At 37.3% G+C, this 19,909-nt stretch overlaps 1 protein-coding gene across 1 annotated transcript in view; it reads left to right on the top strand.

Annotated features, from left to right (window-relative positions):
* Positions 1 to 108: 108 nt before the first annotated feature.
* The window catches only part of RNF19A (ring finger protein 19A, RBR E3 ubiquitin protein ligase), a 56,503-nt gene continuing 36,702 nt past the window's right edge, over positions 109 to 19,909 (top strand). The window contains exons 1-2 of the mRNA XM_005423455.3: positions 109 to 188; positions 2,441 to 2,595. The gene's annotated coding sequence lies outside the window, so the exon portion shown is untranslated. The remainder of the gene's footprint in view (positions 189 to 2,440; positions 2,596 to 19,909) is intronic.

The raw sequence follows: 19,909 nt of genomic DNA, 5'->3' as shown, positions 1-19,909 counted from the left end.
CGGCAGCGGCAGCGAGCCGGGGGCCTGGGAACTCCGGCACTCGAGCTTGCGGGGCACCGGGCAACCTGGCACGGGGAGAGGGACGGGAGCAGCTCCTGGGCCTCCAGCACCCCGGGGGCAGCGTTCGCAACTCCCCCCGGAGAGCTTCTAGTTGGCCTCTCCGTGGTGTGTTGCTCAGCCCGGATCCGGTGGGTCGGAGGAGTTTGCAGGGATAGTGCATCTCGGCTGTGAAGGCGGTGGGGGACAAGCAGTGGGAATAGCCCGCGTCCTGCCGGGTGTTTTCCTTGCATAGGTCCTTCTGCAGAGCTGGGAGTTTTCCACCTAGCAGTTTGCTAGACACACACAGCAGCTACTGCAGGCGCACCTTCGAAAGATAGGGAAGAATTGGTAACAAACTGTGTGAAAGCCAGCGCGCATGTAAGTGAGCTGAAGAGGTGATGGCTGGCAAAGGGAAGGCTCCTTTCTTGCTCTGCTCCAGTACTGCCTCTTGACAGAAAGAAATGGGGCTTTGCCAGAGGGGTAGGAGTGGAATGGAGTTATGGGGGACAGTAGTAGAATGCTGTTACTGCTGAGCGGAGAAATCCAAATTTGAAGCCTTCATGCCCTTGCGGTTGCTTATTGGATATATGTCTGTGTTTTTCCATGAGGAGCACAGCAAATCTTGTTTCTGTTAAAATACTGTAGTTGGCATTGGTACTGATTAGAGCTCTATCTCAGCTGTCATCAAGGATAGCATTATTTTACGAAGCACAGTTTGGGGAAACACATCTTGCAGGGTTTAATTATGGAGACAAAACTAAATGTAAATTCATTTTGAAAATTAATTTTCCCCCTCAGTGTTTTTTTACTAACTAATCTTTTTGTTAGTCTGAGAACCATATTTCACTGTCTGATTAAATGTTTCTTTTTAAATTCGTTGGAAAAGAAAGTTTCTGGTTTAATATCCAGGTCAGACTGAAGTAAAATTCTGAATTGCCTACCTAACAGAATTCACTTGAATGCTTAGAAACGATGGCTGTGTAACATTACTTAACAGTTTACAAAATCCGGTACTTATTTAACTGTAAACATTTAAATGCTTGTACTTCAAGCTTTCAGAAAGCTGAGAAAGCACTTTTTTATTTTTAATTGCATGTGAACTCAGCCTGTTTGTCCAGAAAATGAAAGTTTTGCTTTTGCACAATGATAATAATGCTAATCTCAAAAACAAGTTCAGTAAAAGGCTTACATATGTATAACTCTTCTGTGTGCATATTTCTTGACATATGCCAGTTTCAACTGCATTTTATACAGTTCAGCATTTATAAAATGCTGAATTCAAGCTGTTATGTTTGTGTTGTCAGCTATTTTTCATTTTGTGGACATAAGATCATAATTTCTAAAAGAAGGAGTTGAAATGTTTAAGTGTGTTTTTCTTCTCTCCCCTTCAACTTAAATCTGTCAGACAAATGACACATTCCTTATGCAGAGCAATCATCAGACTTTGATTAATTGTACTAGTTGAGGCTCAGGAGGAAAGAAGATGCTTGACAGATGTATTTGTTTACCTTCGTAGTGTGTACAAATTCTGGTCTCTCCATTAGTAAATGAATCATTAAAACTCCCTTAGCTATGAGATTCCCAGTTAACATTAATAAATGCATTAGGAAAACTTGGTTTATGTAAATATTATCAACCTGTGAAAGAACACAAGCCCTTGAATTCTTTTGGCAGTTAGGTAGAGTCTTTTTGTGGTGGAAAATATATGGGTTTTTTCCCCCCATATTCTTAATTAACAGCATTTACTATGAGAAATAGGGGAGCTACTATGAGAAAAACTTCAGACTGAATTTGTTTGGTGAGTAGGTGATTGATTCTTCCTAGCTAGTACAGTAGGTAGGGTTTTCTCCCCTGTTTACTGGGCCTGTTCAATCTGTGCTTAGTCTTATTAAAGTATTCCTTACAAAGATCCAACGCAAACACCACTCCCCTTCCTTCCAGGATGAAAGTGTAGGATGCCTAAATCTTTTCATAGGACTTCTGAATCCTGGTTTGGAAGCACAGAAAGATCTCTGAGCTCTGAAGTACAACTATAGTGCTCTGGACCACTGCCCTCTGATGGCCTTTAGCCAAGCTGGTGCTCTCCATTATGGGGTCAGTTTACTCTGGCCCATGGTCACACATCCATATTAGCTTTGTGATTTGTTTTCTGAATTGTACCTAAACATCATGTACTGGCCTAGCAGAATAAATTTAAATACCTGAATTAAATGAACTGATGGATCCATGTTTTGGGTTCTACTTCTAGCGTGATTTCTGGTTTGTAGCTGAGATGTGAGTCAGTCCAGTTCTTTCTGAGGGTCAGTGAAAGCTCTTTGAATGATTAATAAAAGTATTAATTTTAACACTGGCTTATCCATTAAGAAGTTGATTTCAGATTTTTGTCTTGTGTTTGTCTTAGCTCTGTTTCCATTGTGCCTTCTGTGTTAGCTGATGGAAGATGTGTAGCTGAATGAATCTGTGTACCTAATACAGCTTCAAGACCCTGGAACTGGTGTTGGATCTTACTGCTAAAAGTATGTGAATTGCACCTGGAGACAGATTTCTACTAAGAAGGTAAAAAGTTACATTTGATCTTAGAGAACTGATTGTTTTTATTAGTGTTGCAATGTACCATTTTTCCCCCAGTAGGAAGAATATGGAAGAAGCTGCATCAGTGCCTCTTAAAACAGTTGTTTGGGGTTTTTTTTTTATGTTCCTATTTTTCACAAGAAGAGACTTCCTTTTATTTATGAGTCTCTGAAGTGGAAGTTTTATTCTTGTTTTATTCTAATTTTAGTTAATTTTGAGTAGTTTGTATTTTAAATCATCAATGAAATAATCTTTAAGGAAAACCATATACCTTTGTGTGTTGTATATAGATTACATTCGAGATACTGTTGTGCTCTATTTTAATCGAGAAAGAAACTTTCAAGTAGAATTACACTCTTTACCCTTAAGTATTCACTTGAGGTATTACTTCAGCAGATTTCTTCAGGCACTTTGAAATTTTTATTTTATTTCTTGGTGCATTGTAATAACAAATATGTGTTTAGTCTGTTACTGATATTTTTGTATTGACAGATTTCTTCCAAACTTGTGTAAACTTATGTTCACCTCATTATTGCAGATCTTTTTGTAAGTTCATTTTTTAGCTGATGGAAAGAGACTTTGTGGAAGAGATTTCACTCATCTGAGTCATAAGGTGCCTTAGTCTTTTCTTCCGTAATCTTGATTGTTCCATGTACATTTCTGGCACTTCTCAAGCACTTCATAACCGTGTTTTACCTTGGTTTTGGTTGCTGGTCTTCTCTGGCATGAGTTGCTTGTTTTTTCTGGTTTTTTTTTCCTCTTAATGCAAGTACTGATTCAAAGCAGTGGGTATCTAGAAAGAGCTGTAAATGCTGTGTGGGACTAGAATATTACAGGGTTCTACAAGAAGTTTTCTTCCTGTTGTGAGCATGTCTTATGCCAGCTTTAGAATGGTCTTTGAGTTCTTCAAAGTAGAATTTGTAGAAGGAAGAAAAGCCCCACAGTTGAGCTGTGAGATGTCATTTGTGATACCACCCTTAGGTCTTCCATCTTTATGGCAAGTGGGAAGGGGTTTGTGTGTCTGTTTTGCTTTACCTTCATTGATGTTGTAGCATACTACTTAGAAGAATTAAGAATTAACTATACCTTGGGGCTTATCCATGGAACAAGACAAAGTAGGAGTGCTTACATTTTAGGTTACTTTTTTTGTAATGGAAAGATTACTGTAGACTTTTCCACTTTTAAACTGTGGATTGAAGTCAGTCACCTGCTGGGCAACAGGTAGCCTCCTGTCGGACGTGTAGCCAAACACAAAATGAGAGCAGTTGTTGTGGGTTTTTGGGTTTTTTTGAAGGGCGAGTTTCCAAAGATTCACTTTGCATCTAGACATACTGCACCAGTCTAGAAAGCTGATATAAGAGTTATTTTAACATAAAGCAACTTAGCAAAATGACTTAGTGAAATGAGCTTAAAGTTTCATATATACAGGTGTTTCCTCAGGCATTAAAACTTCCTCTCTTTAGAGGCCAGCATATCCCCTAATGATGTCTTCAACAAGACATTTAAAGGGCACCTTGCAGAAATAAATGTTTGTACCAATTGAGTTTGGTATAGTCACTTGTTTTTGCTTCCTAAATAGAGCACAACTCTGTTAATGCAAGTATCCTGTTATTGTTCAGCACAAACTGTCATTGTGGGACTATGTCAGTTCTGTTCTGCTTCCATTTATAGTTGAGACAAATTACTGTTAAACAAACATTTTTCCATAGGTCCTTTAGTTGCTCCCATAAGGCAGATTAGAGCTTACTCTAAATTGGAGTGCCTAGCTGTCCCCTTCTGTTGTTCCATTTAGTGGATGAAGAACTGCTTCAGCAAAAGGACTAACTCTGGGGAAATTGTATGCAGTAAGAATCATGTTGTTTGTTCTCATTGTGTTTCACTGATGCTGCATATCCTTAATAAATAAAATTACCACTTAAGTTTCTTGGTTAATGATCAGATTTTTCACATAAAAACAAACTCTGTGAGCCACATCAAGTAATGAAGTTTTATTTTTGTCCTAAAATGCTTAATATGTCAGACCGTTCCAGCTGTAGTGTTTAGTGCATTGTGTACGACTTCTGGTGAGACAAATTTACACATATTTTCAAGAAATGTTTTTTAGGGAGTGCAAAGTGGTCTTGCACCTTAGGGATCTTCTGAACAGTGGAGGTTCAGGTGGGACTGAGGGTTTTGGTTGAGGCATGGGGCTTTGGCAGTGCTGCCTGTTAGTGTTCTGGATATGATGGCACCACAGCACTAGTGCTGCTGTGCCTTGTTTTTATTTTTAACTATTTATACAAAATAACCTTGTTAACTGCTCTTAGACAAATAAGAGTCTTTCATAGCACCATAACAGTTGCATTCCAGAGGAAAAGAGTATTGGTGTTGCTGTGCCTAAATGCGTCATTCATCTGTTTCCTTTGCTGAAAGTACATGGTGCTCAGAACTCACTGTATATTTCTGTGAAACTGGACAAGGGGAGGGATGTTTTGGCAGATCTTCTGCAGTATTGCCATTCAGAACTCAATCTCAGGAAGAAACATTTATACTTTTTCCTAGGAAATAGAAGGCTTTTATTTTGTGTAAATTAGATAGTTGAGGAGTGCTTTAGGCTTTTTATGACCTGCAAACTGGGGCCATATGCCAAGCCCATATTCAGTGTTGCAGCTCTTCCTTGTATCAAGATCTAATAGGACTTTCCCAGTAAATGTTTTATTGAGTATTAATTAACATCTGTACAGGAACTGTGTATAATAAGTGACAGTGCTGACAGAGTGGCTGTTGCAAACATACTGTTTGGCTTTTCTCCTTCATATCAAAGTGCGTTATGTAGGGAACTTCCAGGTGTCCCTCAGACCTCTGATAGTGGAAGAGCATTTGGATGGGAATAAATGGTGATTGTGGTGACATCATTCTACTGGCAAAGTTGAAGCCTGATAACAAACATTTTCTTCTGGTCAGTGACTGGGAACTATCTTACTCTGAGTCTGCCTTTCATGTTTCCATGATAAGCAATCTAATACATTGATCAATGCAAAGAAATGTGTTTGGAAGGTGGAGCGTGTTCAAGGTTACTTTATTTTTTGATTGTGTACTGGAAAAATAACTTTAATCAAAGTGTTCTCCACTGTGTGTCCTAATGGAGGTGCTCTGATTTTGTGTTCTACTATACTATTACATCAAATATAAACAGAATAAAGTATTTTAAATTACCTTTTTTTTCCTGAGTTGAAGACCTTGCTTCAGTTTACTGAGACAAGCAGCTACCTTTTCACTTTCATTTTACCTGTGAAACTGTATCTGATACTTACTTTTTGTTTGACTTTGCTTTTTTCAAAAGAAGTTAAGCTTTTCTTTATGTGATACTGCTAAAAACATCTTGGGACACCAAGAGCCCTTTTACTCAGGGTCAGAGATGGAGGTATCAAGCTTCTAGCTCCTTTTTAAGTGAAGGGAATGGTAGTGCTTATAGTCTGGGAAGCCAGGCTGTTGCTTTACTGAAATGTAAGATTTTACAGTCAGTGTAAGTTCTATCTGTGGGACAACATAGAGGGGAAACCTAGAAAGCTGTTGTGCACACTGCTGTTCATTTCACACCACCATGGTTTTAAGCCATCTGCTTATTGATTGAGAGGTTTTATTACCTAATGGCCAAAAGTATTTTCCTCATAAAGTGACTGGTTTGGGTTTTTTTAATCTCTCTTTCTTTACCTTCCTATTCCTATTTGCAATTGCACTTTCTTCCCTTTATGTGCCAGTATGTTTTGTTTGGACTTTGTGGTGGTTTCTTCAGCATAGCTGAAGAAAAGTAGACTTCGCCTTCTGTGACCTGACACCAGGCAGAAATTCAGCCAGGGCAAGAATAGAAGAGAGCTTGTAAACTCAGCACAGGAGTCCTGAGTCTTTCCATTATTAACAATTAAAGATGATTCCAAGATAAATTAGGCAATGGATTAACTAACTCATGAAAAGAGAACAAGGATAAACAAAGAGAAATATCCTGCTTTGCAAGAATTTAGATTATTAGGATTACATGCTGTCTGCATGTCTGGGAAAGGAAGAAGAAACTTCCCTGTTTTCAGTGTTTAATTTAGTTAGTAGATAAGGTATATGATGTGCCAGATTAATTCAACAGCAAAAGATAAGTTTAAGCTTTGCAGGAGGTGTTTTTACTGGGGAATGGGTTAAGAAATGGAAGCATCCTGTTTAGTCCTGCCCAGCAATGCCACAGCTTTTTCTTTAAAACAGTAAACAGTGAAAACGGTTTCTTCCTACCTCCTACACCCTGTCCTAATCAGCATAATATCTTGGCTGGATCTAGACCAAGAACTGCTGATTGAGTAAAACACTAAGACAGTGACATGGTTTTGTTTTCATTGTTCCTTTTTTCTGTTTTGTTTCTGAGGTGTGAAACATTGCTAGGGGTTTTTTAGGGCTATACAGTCATATCCTTTTTCTTATCTCAAACGTCATACAATATTACCTTTCTGTTTTAAGGGTAACAAATAATTTTAGTAACAGTTGCAATCTAAATTCTTTCACAAGCTGTGGGGATCTTTGCACTATATGCTTTCTAAAGCCATTTTATGGAAAATTGCATATGCACAATTAATGTAAAAGCCACAATATGCTGCATTTGTGGGATGGAGTCTCTTAAACTATCTGTAAATTTGCTTTTGTTTCTCTCTGGTGGATAAAAATAATAAAAAAATATTGGTCATAAAGAATATTTTATATGGTTGGTATTTCTTATGAAATGGTGAAAATGCACCTCTAAGTATGCAGATGAATAGTTTTATTGTGCTAAAAATCATTCAGTAAGAGAATAAATTAGAATCCCAAAATGAAGGAGCTTCCAACTGGCAATATAGTGAAGAGAAATGCAACACTTCAGGGGAAGCCTTGGGTAGATTGATGCTTTTATCTGTAAAAATGCAGCGTGGGTAGTGAAACTCTGTAAAATGCAGTCCTTTTGAAGTTAGAGCTATTCACCTTTAAAGTTCATCCCTGAAACAGGGTGCTTTGTACAGTGTTACTGTAGATAAGTACCTGGATATGGATGATTTTGGAGTATTAGGCCATGAAGTCTTGTTTTGGTGATCTGATTTTCCTTCAGAAAAAAGGAGATTTATTAGATTTAACTTCATTATCACAAGTGTCAGGTCATAAAACAGTTGACTGGAGTATAGCTTTGAGTATGTTTTATTGAAGTCAGTACCTACTTGGAGTAACTTTAACTTACCTAATACTCATTCTGCAAATCAGTGCATTTTGTAGGTGAAGAATGGTTCAGGTTTTCATTGTGTATAGAATGCAAGAACTCTGTCTGTTGTAGAGACAGGGAAAATAGCTCTAGGATGCTGGTAGTCTAACTGTTTCTCAGAAACCATGATAATGAGTGTACTTGAAATACTAGAAAGGGCAAGGTATGCGTTCTGCAGCAATTACATGACTGGTTTGGCCTGGCTTTGAAATGTGAAGGATTGCACATGGAAATGGAGAGTGAAACAGATTCTGCCATTGTATGCAATTAATTGTAATTTTAAGGTTTCAGGTAGAAGTCTCAAATGTTAAGAAAGGCTAGAATTAAAGTTGAAGAAGCAACCATAGCTGGATTTTCATTTGTGCCTACCTTTATTAAGTTACTGTTCTTAATTATACAGCTGTGGTTTTTTGGGTTTTTTTCCCCCTGCAGAAGCATTTTTAAGAATACAGTTGCTGTCTCTACTGGGGCATCCATCTACTTTGGGCAGAAGTAAGCATAGTCTCTAGGGCAGTTATTTCCATTTTATAAGAGATATAATGCAAATAGAGCAAAAAAAGATTTTTATCTTCTCTGAAATAGACATCTGAATCTTGGCTGTGTTTGGTGGGGGTAGGGATGTGTGTACACTATTGATACTGCAGGTAGCTTTGATCATATTTACTGTGTAACACGCTCAAGAACTTAGTTTCTTTTAGGCTATCTCAGGTCAGGCATGTGAGGTGGTAAATAAATTAATCCTTAATCATGTTCTAGTATTGCATCTGTTAACAGGGATAATAACCATGCTGCTTCAGTGCAATGAGTATGGTTTTGACTATTTCAGCAGTATGAATCTAACATATTGGTGCTCTGCAATGACTTAAGGGTAATCAATTTCTGCTTTCAATGTAGCATTACGCAGTAGTTATTTATTTGTTTGTTTATTTATTTGGGGGGGGCATAATGAGTAAGAATAAACAAAATCCTGACCAGTGACCTGATAAGTGTGTACCAGGCAAAGATAGTACTGGGGGGAAGGGATAAAAACCATGCAGTTAAACTGTCATAATGTACTTCAGCAATCATTTCCAAATGCAAATTCATCAGGTAAAGAGAATTATTTCTAATGTAGTTTTTGTGTTGTTTTCTATCCATTAAAAATAATAACTGAAGTCATATCAGGAGGTTTGGAAGCTACTCACTAGGCAGACTGCTGCAGTTTGAGCTAGTAGTATTTAATAATCCTGTGTCATGCTTTATAGGGATTGACCCAAGACAGTATGATCCATGTGCTTGTGTAGAGTGTTTTATCTCTGTCTTTGGACTGTAGAGGATGGGCAATAGAGGAAGGCTTACTTTGAAAGTACAAGCTGCTTCTGCTGGGTTTTTTTTTTGTCACCGGCAATGTAACTTTTACTTTCTGCATCACTAATAGAGTTTTATGCAAATCCTGTTCATATTTAGCCGGTTAAGATTTTTGTTAGGCTTGTGATACCTTAGCTGATCTAAAATCATATCCTTTTCAATAACTAATCTGATGTCTTTCCTTTTTCTCTCCTGTGATTTGGAGATGCTTTCCCTCTCTGTTTCCTGTTCAACTACTCTGTAGAATCTTTCTTGCCTTTGTTGGCTTGTTTTCCTCTAGTGTTTGTGATCAGCCAGTCCAGTCTGTCTCTCATATATAATCTCTTATTATTTGTGCTAAAGTTCACAGATTACTTCCCCAAACAACAACTGATGGCTTCCTCACTCTGCAGTCCCCTTTTTTGTTCTTATATTTTTCTCTTTAGCATGCTCTGATGGACTTGCTGTTCAACCATCCAGTTTCGGTGCAGGTTTCTGCCTTTCTGGCAGCCACCACTTTGACTATTGTTAAAATTGAGACATGGTTTAGGTTGAAATCCCACCCTCTCCCCATTTGGTTGAAATTTCTTCTACATTGCTACCACTTATTAGTTGGATGTTGGAAAGGATAAGTCACCTTCCTACCTTTATTTTCTGGTACTTTGATCAAGGCATATTGTTCACCTGGAAGTGAAAGGAAGATTCTATTCAGTTCCAGGCTGGATCAAGTTTAGTAGAGATATTAGCAGATAAAATACATGCTCTTTGCTGAAGACTGGGTATCTTTTTCTCATATTCCCAAAAACTTGCAAGCATGGGTATATTCACATTGCTGGAAGGGTGATAAAATGTACGTCCAAGTTACACAGGCTGAAATTCAAATTCCAGCTTCAAAGTGTGCGGTGTTGAACATTTCCAGAGAAAATACTGCAAGTTTTTGATTTATTTTCTCTTCCAGGATAATTTTCTCCATTAGACTGTTGTGGTTTTTTGAGCTGTGGTGGTTTTTTTTTTGTTGTTGTCTTAAGTACTTTGGTTCAAATAAGAGTTCTAAAGAACATTCTAGTGTATAACTTTCAGCCCAGTTTGCTTGAGAAGATTCTAAGCAGGTTTGAAAATAGGATGTTAGAGTGGGAAGTGTCAGGCAGTCATAATAGTAACTAGCCTTTCTTTCAACAAGAAAATACTTCTTTTGAAGTAAATTACTTGCTAAACTCTAAAAATGAGGCGGGTCACAGTGCATTTAACTTACTACTTTATTTTCTGTTTTCAATAGCATGGTTATATTTTTCCAATTGGACTTAATCTGGCCGTGTGCTTGCATTCTCCTCCCCCATAACATCTGCTGTTTAACCATGAGGTGCTGTATCCATCCTTGCTTTACAAGCCTGCTGCTGCTTTTTGTAGGACTGCTGTACTCTGTTGTGTGCTGTTGGTATCCAGCACCTGTAGAGTGAGTTCTGGTAAATGATTGCCTTCTGGAGTTAGTATATAAGCTAGTTTGGAAACTTGGCTAGCAGGACATAGTTAATTTAGCAAGTAGCCACAGTGATTTAAAATGTTAATACTTGTTACCACCTTCTATTTATTAATGACTTTCTCTTGGAATTTACTAACCTACAGCCATTCATATAATGCAATGAGTGTCCTTGCTCCTATTCAGGTCCAAAGATTTAGCTTAAAGCTCTGCTACAGGCAGTTTACATCAAATGCCTGACCTCACTCTGAAGAGTGAAAGGTGGTCCTGTTCTGAATTTGTGCTTCAGGGTGGGTTAACCTGCAACAAGAGATAGCATGGGCCATTGCTTGTACTAATTTAACCCGCTGAAGCTAATTCAGTGAGGGCTGCTTCTGTAGGATCGGAAAATATGTAGTGAAGTTTACTGAGCATAAAGTTCCTCTATACCAGAGCCTTTTGCTCTGTACATTGGAAAAGTTGTATTCTCTTTAGTATTTAAATATTTTAATATTTTAAAATGCATCCATATCTACCTACATTAATGTCGATCTGTGTCTCTGTCCTCACTGAGTTGCTTTGTGCATTGTTGGAAGAATTTATGTTAAAATACAAAAAACCTGCAAGCTGCCTAATTGCACATTAATATAATTTTGTAAATGTATTTTTTCCAGCTGAAATACATTTCTTAGGCTATATTTAGCTTAATTAGTCTTAAACAAGTCCAGATGTTACTGTAACTTCAGTGATAACTGATTTATAAAACAAGAAGTATGTTTCAACTGAAACAGAGGGCACATTGAAAACAAACGATGTAGTATCTCATGGAATTATGCAACCTAGCTAAAAGGGGGATTTTGGGTTGTTAGTTTGTTTGTTTGAACTGTCATGTCCCTAGGTATTTTACAACATTATTCCGATGATGCTGAGGATTTTCTTAATATATTGGCAGCTTGAAATGACATTAGTGTTTTTTTGTCACTGTGATAATTTTATTTTATGCTTAGGGCCACAGAGCATGCATGGCTTGCTAGTACTGTGAAATAATACCCTGTGGTTTCTTTCTTTTAATAAAGTAGCAAGATAAATATGAAATTATATGTTCTAGCAGGTAACATAAGGAAATGTTTGAAAGATCTCCTGGGCTGACAAAGTTTGTTTTTCAGAAGTTTAAATAGCTTTTCAATGAAATTATACACCTGCTTCCTCTAATGTATTTGTGTAACATTTTTCTTTGGAACTGCAGGAGGAAATAAATGGTTTCAAGTAAACAGTGAAGCTCCTAACTTCAAAGTACTTCTTCCAACAGTGAAACAACTTTCCTTTCTTAAATAAAAACCAAACGTAGCTTCCCATCTTGCATTTTTATTTGTATGTATAAATCTGAAGGGATTTTCATCTTGAGTCTTTTATAGCAAAAGGACTATTACTGTCAAACACCTCAAATTAAATTATATTAGGGACATGGTTTAGTGGTGCACTTAGTAGTGTTAGGTTAACACTAGGACTCAGTGGTTTGGGGTTTGTTTTCCAACATAACTGATGCTGTGAATTTGTGTTGGAAAAGATTTACTGGACTTATTTTAATTTTTCATATCTTTATTAGAGTGGTGTAAAAGAAAAGTTTTCCATGGAGATGAGCTCCCTGGTTGAAAGAGGCAATACAGATAATTTTTTTTTTGTAGTGGTACTTCAGGGTAGTGTCTTTTCTTCAGTGACTCCTTACCTAGAGTATCCCAAAAATAGATGAGAGAGCATCTATCTCATGCTTTGCTAAACCAGGACATTACTCAAGGAATATAATTAAAATAGAATAGTTTTTACTGGCAAAGGTTGCTTAATTAGGATGTCTGTAGATACTTGATTTCCAAATGCATTCAAATATGCAGAATTGTTGGATGCCCTTTTGTTTTTTCTTACTACATCTACAGTATTGAATGCTGCTGAAATTCTGTCATGTTGAGGTTTCACTGCCAGTTCATTTCTTCTGCAGATCTAACCTGTGAGGATTGCTTCTTCTGGGATGCCATGTGTTTAATATTCTTGCTGTGTCTGTGTAAGTGTGTGGTTAGCATTTTAAAAGATGTGATGCTTTTTGTTTGCTTTGGTCTGTTACCAAAACTTTTTATTAAAAATTTCTCCTTTTATATTATGCTCTGTAGTGAAGTGCTTTCAGCAATCTCTTGGAAATAATGTAATTTCCAAAATTTTTACTAGTCCAGCTCTATTTCATGGCAGCTTTTTGGTAGCTTTGCAGAAATATTTATCAAGTCCATGACTGGTGAAATATTTTATTCTTGTTGACAAGCCAGAGCAGGTGTGAACTACATACAAATACAAGGACTATGTTTTATTAACTTAATGTTCTCCCTGCCTCAGTAATTAGGCTGACTTACCTTTATTCAGGGCATAATACTAAATATTTGTATCAAAATTGTGAAATCATTTGGCACAAGAAATCTCTGTCACAGCTAGATGAGATTGTACTTTGATTCATTAGAATAAAGCTACTTTAATTCTTTTTTAAGGAAGCTTTTCTTCTCAAGCTTGTTTATTGGTTAGAATCAGTTACATTGTAATACAGTATATTGCTTTTCATCATGTATTTGGTATTTTGGGAAAGATTCAAAATAAAAACCAACACATTTGCTGGAAAACTGAGATACTAATGCACATTTATATGGTCGTAAAATTTTAACTTCAGGTTAAGGTTATTTGTGTGGTTTAATGCTTATAAGTAGCTTGTTCCTCAGCAAAAATTGTGGGCTAATACTCTTTTTAAAAAGGCAGACTTTGAGTTACTAGAACATCTGAAATCCAAGGCATCAGTTAAAAAATTCTCCTTCTTGCCAGTTGTGATTGCAGACTATTCTATAGCTAATTATTATATTTCTGAGGCATTTAAAATAATGAGGAAAAATAAGATTTGGAATAAAAAGAATTCTTTTGAATAATTGGATTGGTGTTACAACATTAGATTTCTTTAAAAAATAATTAATTTGAAAAAATGTGTGGACTATTATAGAGGTTATACGTAATGAGAAGGGAATATGGAAATTAGAGAGAGTTATTTCACCCTGTTCTGTAGAGGAAAAACTAAGAAAATTTACTGATATGCAGAGGATCAGAGTGCTCCTATATTCCTTTTCTTTTGGTAGCTGATACTATGATTGAAAGGAGTTCAAATTTCCCCTCCACTTTTAAAATTAAACCAGTCTGAATCCAAGTTGCTTCCTCAGCCCAGAATGGTTAAGGACATAAATTATATGTTGGTTTGGAGAGACAAGTTCATTTCTGACCCCTCTGGGTGGCTGGTGAAAACTTGGCAGCTTGGGATTAAATCAGTGTCAGCTGAAAGACATCCAGCCTGCTCCAGGGTGATTCTATCCCACCTTTAATAATGCTTCAAAATGAGAAAAAAAATGTGCCGTCAGTTTGCCATAAAATTTATTATTAAGACAAAAACTGTGCCTGTTCAGGATTCAATTTTATTAATTTCCTTCCCCCATAAATTAGTTTTAATTGAGGGACTGGGGGCAGGGAGAATATTTTGGTGCAAAGTTGAAATTCAAGTGATTATTGTGGTCTAGTTGGGGTTATAGTCTGGTTCTGTTGTTCTTTTGTATATGCAATTAGACAGCTGTCTTAAAATGCCATGTGACATCCTGAATCAAAATAATCTGGGTGTTGACGGCCATTTTAATTTTTTGTAGAAGGGGTTTCTCTTGAATATCTGACTTCTCTATTTTTTTTTAACCTGCTTATTTTTCACTCCTCTTAAATAGCAGATGGGACAGACCAGAAGAAATGGTGTTCAGAGATGACAGGATTTTGCATTTGCATGGGAAAGTGATTTCAGAACTTGTTGGTGTCATTGTATGTTCCTTCTCACAGTTCATTGAAGGAAGTCCTAGTGAAACGTAAATGCATTATCAACAACGTGTCTGTCAAATGGAGGCCCAGAGTTGTTGGAAATAAAGCCTCTTGTGTGGCAAAGCTGGAAAGAAAATGAAGGGTTCACTGTAATTTGGCACTGATGCTTGTTTGGCAGCCCTCCCATCTTTCTTATCTTGGCTGGTGTTCCATCAGTCAGTGAACTTGGATATGGATCATGATCCATCAGAAAGACACCTGTGATATGACATAATATAAAGAAAAAGAAGACCCAAATCTGTTTTCCTTTTCTGAACAATCCATAGTTACTTTACTATCTGTTAAAACTATGGTTTTTAGATCAATTTGTCTGTTGAAGTTCTGTCACTTTAAAAAAAGAATGAATCTTATGTAAGATCAAAAAATTCATGGTGTTTCTTCTAAAGATTTGTTATTTCAGCCTGATTAATTTCCTGTTTTTCTGCTGACCATTGACAAAAGGAGAAACAAGTGTTCTCCAACTGTTTGTTTGTAAATCTAGAAAATATGTAATTGACAGTATTACAGGTGGCTGTGTGTGGCTGTAAATGATGCAGAGATTTATGCAGTACTTCCCTCTGTCAAGCTCTGGTCGTGCTCTTACTTCCCTGGGTAGCACTGCTGTTCCAAGGCTTCACATCTTTCTGGGTGGAAATTCAGTTCTGATATTAGAAAGATAAGGATAAGTTAGAACTTCTGTCCTCATATTATAGTGTGAGAACAAGAATATATTCAGTTGGATTAGTGGCAAATTAAATACTGATTTTTGAAGGAGCAGTTTTTTGAGTTTTTTTGTGTTTCATTAGGCTGTTGGGCTCATTGCCGTAGATTTTCTTGGGTATTCACAGTGCTGAGAGAGAGATCTGGTATTTCTATGGATGGCAGTATAGAAGGTACTAGAACATACTGGCTGGGAGATAAATGTACTTTTTGAATCTGAAACCACTCTGACAATTAAAAGTTCATGTTTAGGGCCTGGGACCAATAGAAAATTTGTTGCACCAGTCATTTGCACAATGGAGTCTTATATAGGCTGCAGACAGGATCCTGAACTCATAAAATTGGGAGTGACTTGTTATGATCTGGTGAACTTGGAGGGTAGTCAGGAATGTTGATTTATTTAAATAACAGCATGTGTTTTCTCATGGCTACTGATATCTTGAAATGTAATAAAATTGTAATGTCTTGTATGATTTATATTTGAGTAAAATATAGATTGGCCTTTAAAAATACGGATTGGCCTCTTCCTATTGAAAGAATATGTCTTAGACAAAAGCTACATCCGCTCACTTTCAATCAAGTGCCTGAGCACTTTGAACAGGGGTTTTTTTTGCATGATGTAGTTCATTCTGTAATTTGCAAATTTATGAATTAGTAGGCAGTTGGAATTTTGCAGTTTCTTTTACAAAGCATAATCGAATTAAGTAATTGCTTAAATAGCTTTTTTCAAATAAAATTGGGGATTACAGTAGTATATTATTGAAATCCTTTTAGAACTTATATTTCTGAATTAGTTTGAGTGATAATATAGCTGGTTTGGCCTTTTACATATTTATTTCTTGGTTAGGGAAGATTGTTTCACTTTGGAGAAACAAACCAAGGCCTTCAAGCTTTTAAAATAATTTTGTCACAACCTCTCCTTCTAAAGGTATCAACACTTTCCTGTTATAATTTACAGAGTCAATACATCAAATTCTTTGAAATTGTTTTTGTCTGGTTTTTATCAAGTGTTTGTCTTTCCTTCTAGATACATATGTCTTTCCTTCAAGGATGAAAAAGGTGTACTGTTGAATGGCATTAAATACCTCCAGGCTGCCATTACAGACCATATATTTTGCCAGCAGAGGAAAATGTAAAGGGTCCTTCTCCAGTGATGTCAGTCCTGTGGAGGGTATTGTAAAATGAGCAGGAGATTAAAAGGGAGAAACAGTTGTTTGTACTGACACAGTCTGTGGATATTTGGGACAGATGATGGAGTTACATATGAAGGCACAAAAAACCTCTTTGTTTCTGTTCCAAATGGTAGTGGGATTTTTAAATGTTTTTGAGGACAGCCTATGGTGATGAGTGGCCTGGTGTGCTACATATATTAGAGTACAAGCAAAGGAGAGCAAGTTGTGGAGTTACTGTGGCTTAGTGCTTAGCAGCTCAGACAGAGGAGGCTGATCATTGCTGCCATCCCAGCCTGGCTGTGAGCTAAGACATGTTCTCCTCTGCCCATGGTCAGCTTTTCTGTGCATTGTCTCTGTGAGAGTTTGGCAAGTCACATTATCTGGCTGCTTCAAACATCTGTCTGTAAAATGAGTGATGCCTCCTTCTCTTTGTGCTTTGTTTTTAGAATTTATACTAGATATGAAAAAAAAGCACTTAAACATGTGATAAGTGTATGATAGAAGGGAAATATTCTTGGTAGGTATTCGTTTGGACTGGGGCTGCTACATCAAGTAAACATCAAAGAATTCCTCTTTTTAGGAGTTTGTTAGAAGCTCCAAGTATTGTGTATACAACTGTGTATACAATACTTAGAACTGACACTATCTTTTATAAGTAAAATTAATACTTCATATTATGAAACCAGGCATTCAGGTTTTTTGTTCTATTTCATTCAAAGTGTAGTTGGTCTAAAGCAAAAAAAAAACCCCACCAAATATTGTGAGAATATTTGAGAATCCAGAGGAAAGGTTTCCTAATGTTTAAAAATGTAGTGCAACTGCTCTGAGAATGTTATAATGTCTGTATTTTGGATCAGAGGTTGGGATGTTTTTTTTAATTTGCTTTTGCTTTTATTTTCTTAGAGAAGCCTTGTTCCATCTTTATTTTATTTCTGTGAAAATTTGCAAGGAATAGCAAATTTTTAGAAAGTAGTTCTGAGCATATTCTTGAAAGACTGATTGTTGTGGCACCAAAATTCTGAACATTTCACATACAGCCACACGTTTTCAGCCATTGTAGCAAGTGGTGAGGTACATTTTGTATCACAGCTGCTGGACATCAAGTCAATGATGAGAGACTCAAGTGAGAAGGGGGAACGCTTCCTTCTGCTCTTGATTCTGTCAGGATGAGAGGCTTGAGACAAAGTGTGAGCTGTCTACCTTCAGTTCAAAGGATGTGTAGGAAAATGTGATGGGTAGAGGCAACAGAAGAGGTAGAAGGAAAAAGGATAAGTGAGGAAGAGTTGGAAGAAAAGGTTGCATGAAGGAACTGAGGGTGATGTAGACTGTAACAGCTGGTTTTAAACCAAATCTCTCTTTTTATGACAGCTGTCCCTACTTCACATTTTTGCTCTCAAACTCTAAAGCACCTGCAAAAGAAAATTATAAAAGGAAAGAAGAGACTGTTTACAGGTCCGTAACCCCTGCTAATTATTGATCAACATCTGGGGAGGAGGGATGGAAAGGTTTAAATGAAGCGTTGCCATGCACAGCCCTCTCAGCCACCAGCTGTGTCTGCTGTTGCAGGAGCATGATTTTATTTCACAGGATTCTTCCTTTGAGATGTATTCCACAACCCTAGCTCAAAACACGCTGTAGCAGACTGTGGTGTCCTTGAGAGAAGGCATTCTCCAGGTTTGTTGTGCTCCTCAGAAACCCACTGGCCAGCATTAATCAAATCTCTCACAGGGACAGGAGTTTCAAAGAGAAACTAATTCTAGTTAATGCTAGCTAAGTCTTGTCACTTGGTGTCTGCAAATTATTAAATTGCAGAAAATTTGTGTAAGAGAACTTTCTCATGCCCTGGCAACAGAAAAAATACTATTGGCATTTAAATCATTAGACAACAGCCACGTTATTTGGAGTGTGCTGGGATATAAGCCTAAGATAGGGAATACCAGAACAAGGAATCTCTGGCACCTCACTTGTAGAGTGTTTGTAGTGTCAGGCAAGGCCCTTATAGAATATTTAGGTGTTTTCCTATATGCCATATTCAGACTTTCAGGTGTTGATCAGCAGGTCAGTGCTGTCACTGCTCAGTCTTAAGTTTTGGACCTATATAGTCCTATATTGGTGCAAAACAGCCTTAGAACTTTGGCAGCCCACAATATCATTAGCTGTAGTGTTTGTTTCTCATTTTGCAAATTTGGAAAATAAGCTTCCATTGCAGAATTTCTATGAAGGTTTCACAGGACTTCTGTGAAGATTGATTTACTAATGATTTTGAAGCCTTCAGTCTGGTAAAAATATCTTAAGGATTTGTGTGGTATTTGTGAATTCAGTGTTGTATAATGTTGTTATAAAGCAAAAAATCTACAACATGTAGATATGGAGCGTCATTTAGTATGGAAATGAGAAAAAGCTGTTGCTGGAATGAGGCCACTCCAGAAAAATCAGTATGTCTGTGTGATTCTCCAGGAAGTTCAGAAGCTGGACATAGCCTTTAGGATCTCCCCATGGCCTGGAAATGACTGCTAGAGCACTAAGTGGCATCCAGCAGAGGTCTTCCAGCTTCTCTTACTGCAGCTCACCTACCTGATGCTGTACTTCTCATTGCTGGGGTGGGAAGCAACTGGCCCCCTTAATTTGTGTCTGCCTGTCCTGCTAGTTGGATCTTTGTTGTGCACAGGGGAAGCGATGTCCTGGTGTCCCTGGAAACAGTGACAAGGATCAGATATCACAGCCAGCCATCATAGGTGCTGAAACTGGACCAAAATTTGCATTGCTTTCCAGTGCGCCAGCTACACTGTCAATTGGCTGGTTGGGGGGATGCTGAATTTAGATTTTATGGACAGCTTGCTTTCTGGAATCCTTAATTTTTGAGCACTCAAGTGTGCAATATTAAATGTCCTCCCAGTTCTTAGTGTAGCTTTCTGTGCCTCTGTTACCTGAAGAGTATTTGATAATATTGTATGTCACAAGCAGATAATTTATTTATTGGGGAAAGGACTTTCTGGGGGAAGAACGAGGGTAAGATTTTGTCTTCTATAATCACAATAGTAGTGGCGTGATGACAATCACTTTCACTGGTTTTTGCCAGGTATGGCAGGGCTGTGTAGAACTTTCATGTACTAGAATTAAGTACACTGTAGGAAACAGTTCTATATGAAAAAGTTGTTTAACACAATGGTTTTGTTGTCCTTGGTGCTAGAAAATACTTGGTAGCTCACTTTTTTTGGTGGATCTTGATACTGTAGACAAACATGAAAGGATAAGAAAAAGTGTTTTTAGTAAGGTAGAAAGTCAAAGTAGAAACCAGAGTTGTAAGAAATACTGAAACGTGGACATGATCCAAACTTTTATGTTTGCTTCCTTCTTTGTTATCAGGCCAAATTTAAGGAAGGAGTAGATGACACTTACACAATTACCCTACACCAGTAAGTACCTGATAAGGAGAGGGCAGTTTCTGGAGACTTGTGGGTTTTTTCT

This window comes from Geospiza fortis, unplaced genomic scaffold, assembly GCF_000277835.1.
Source record: "Geospiza fortis unplaced genomic scaffold, GeoFor_1.0 scaffold200, whole genome shotgun sequence".
In the NCBI taxonomy this organism is placed as follows: domain Eukaryota; kingdom Metazoa; phylum Chordata; class Aves; order Passeriformes; family Thraupidae; genus Geospiza; species Geospiza fortis.
Note: the sequence above shows the minus strand (reverse complement) of the source record. Positions and strands in the feature narration are given on the sequence as shown.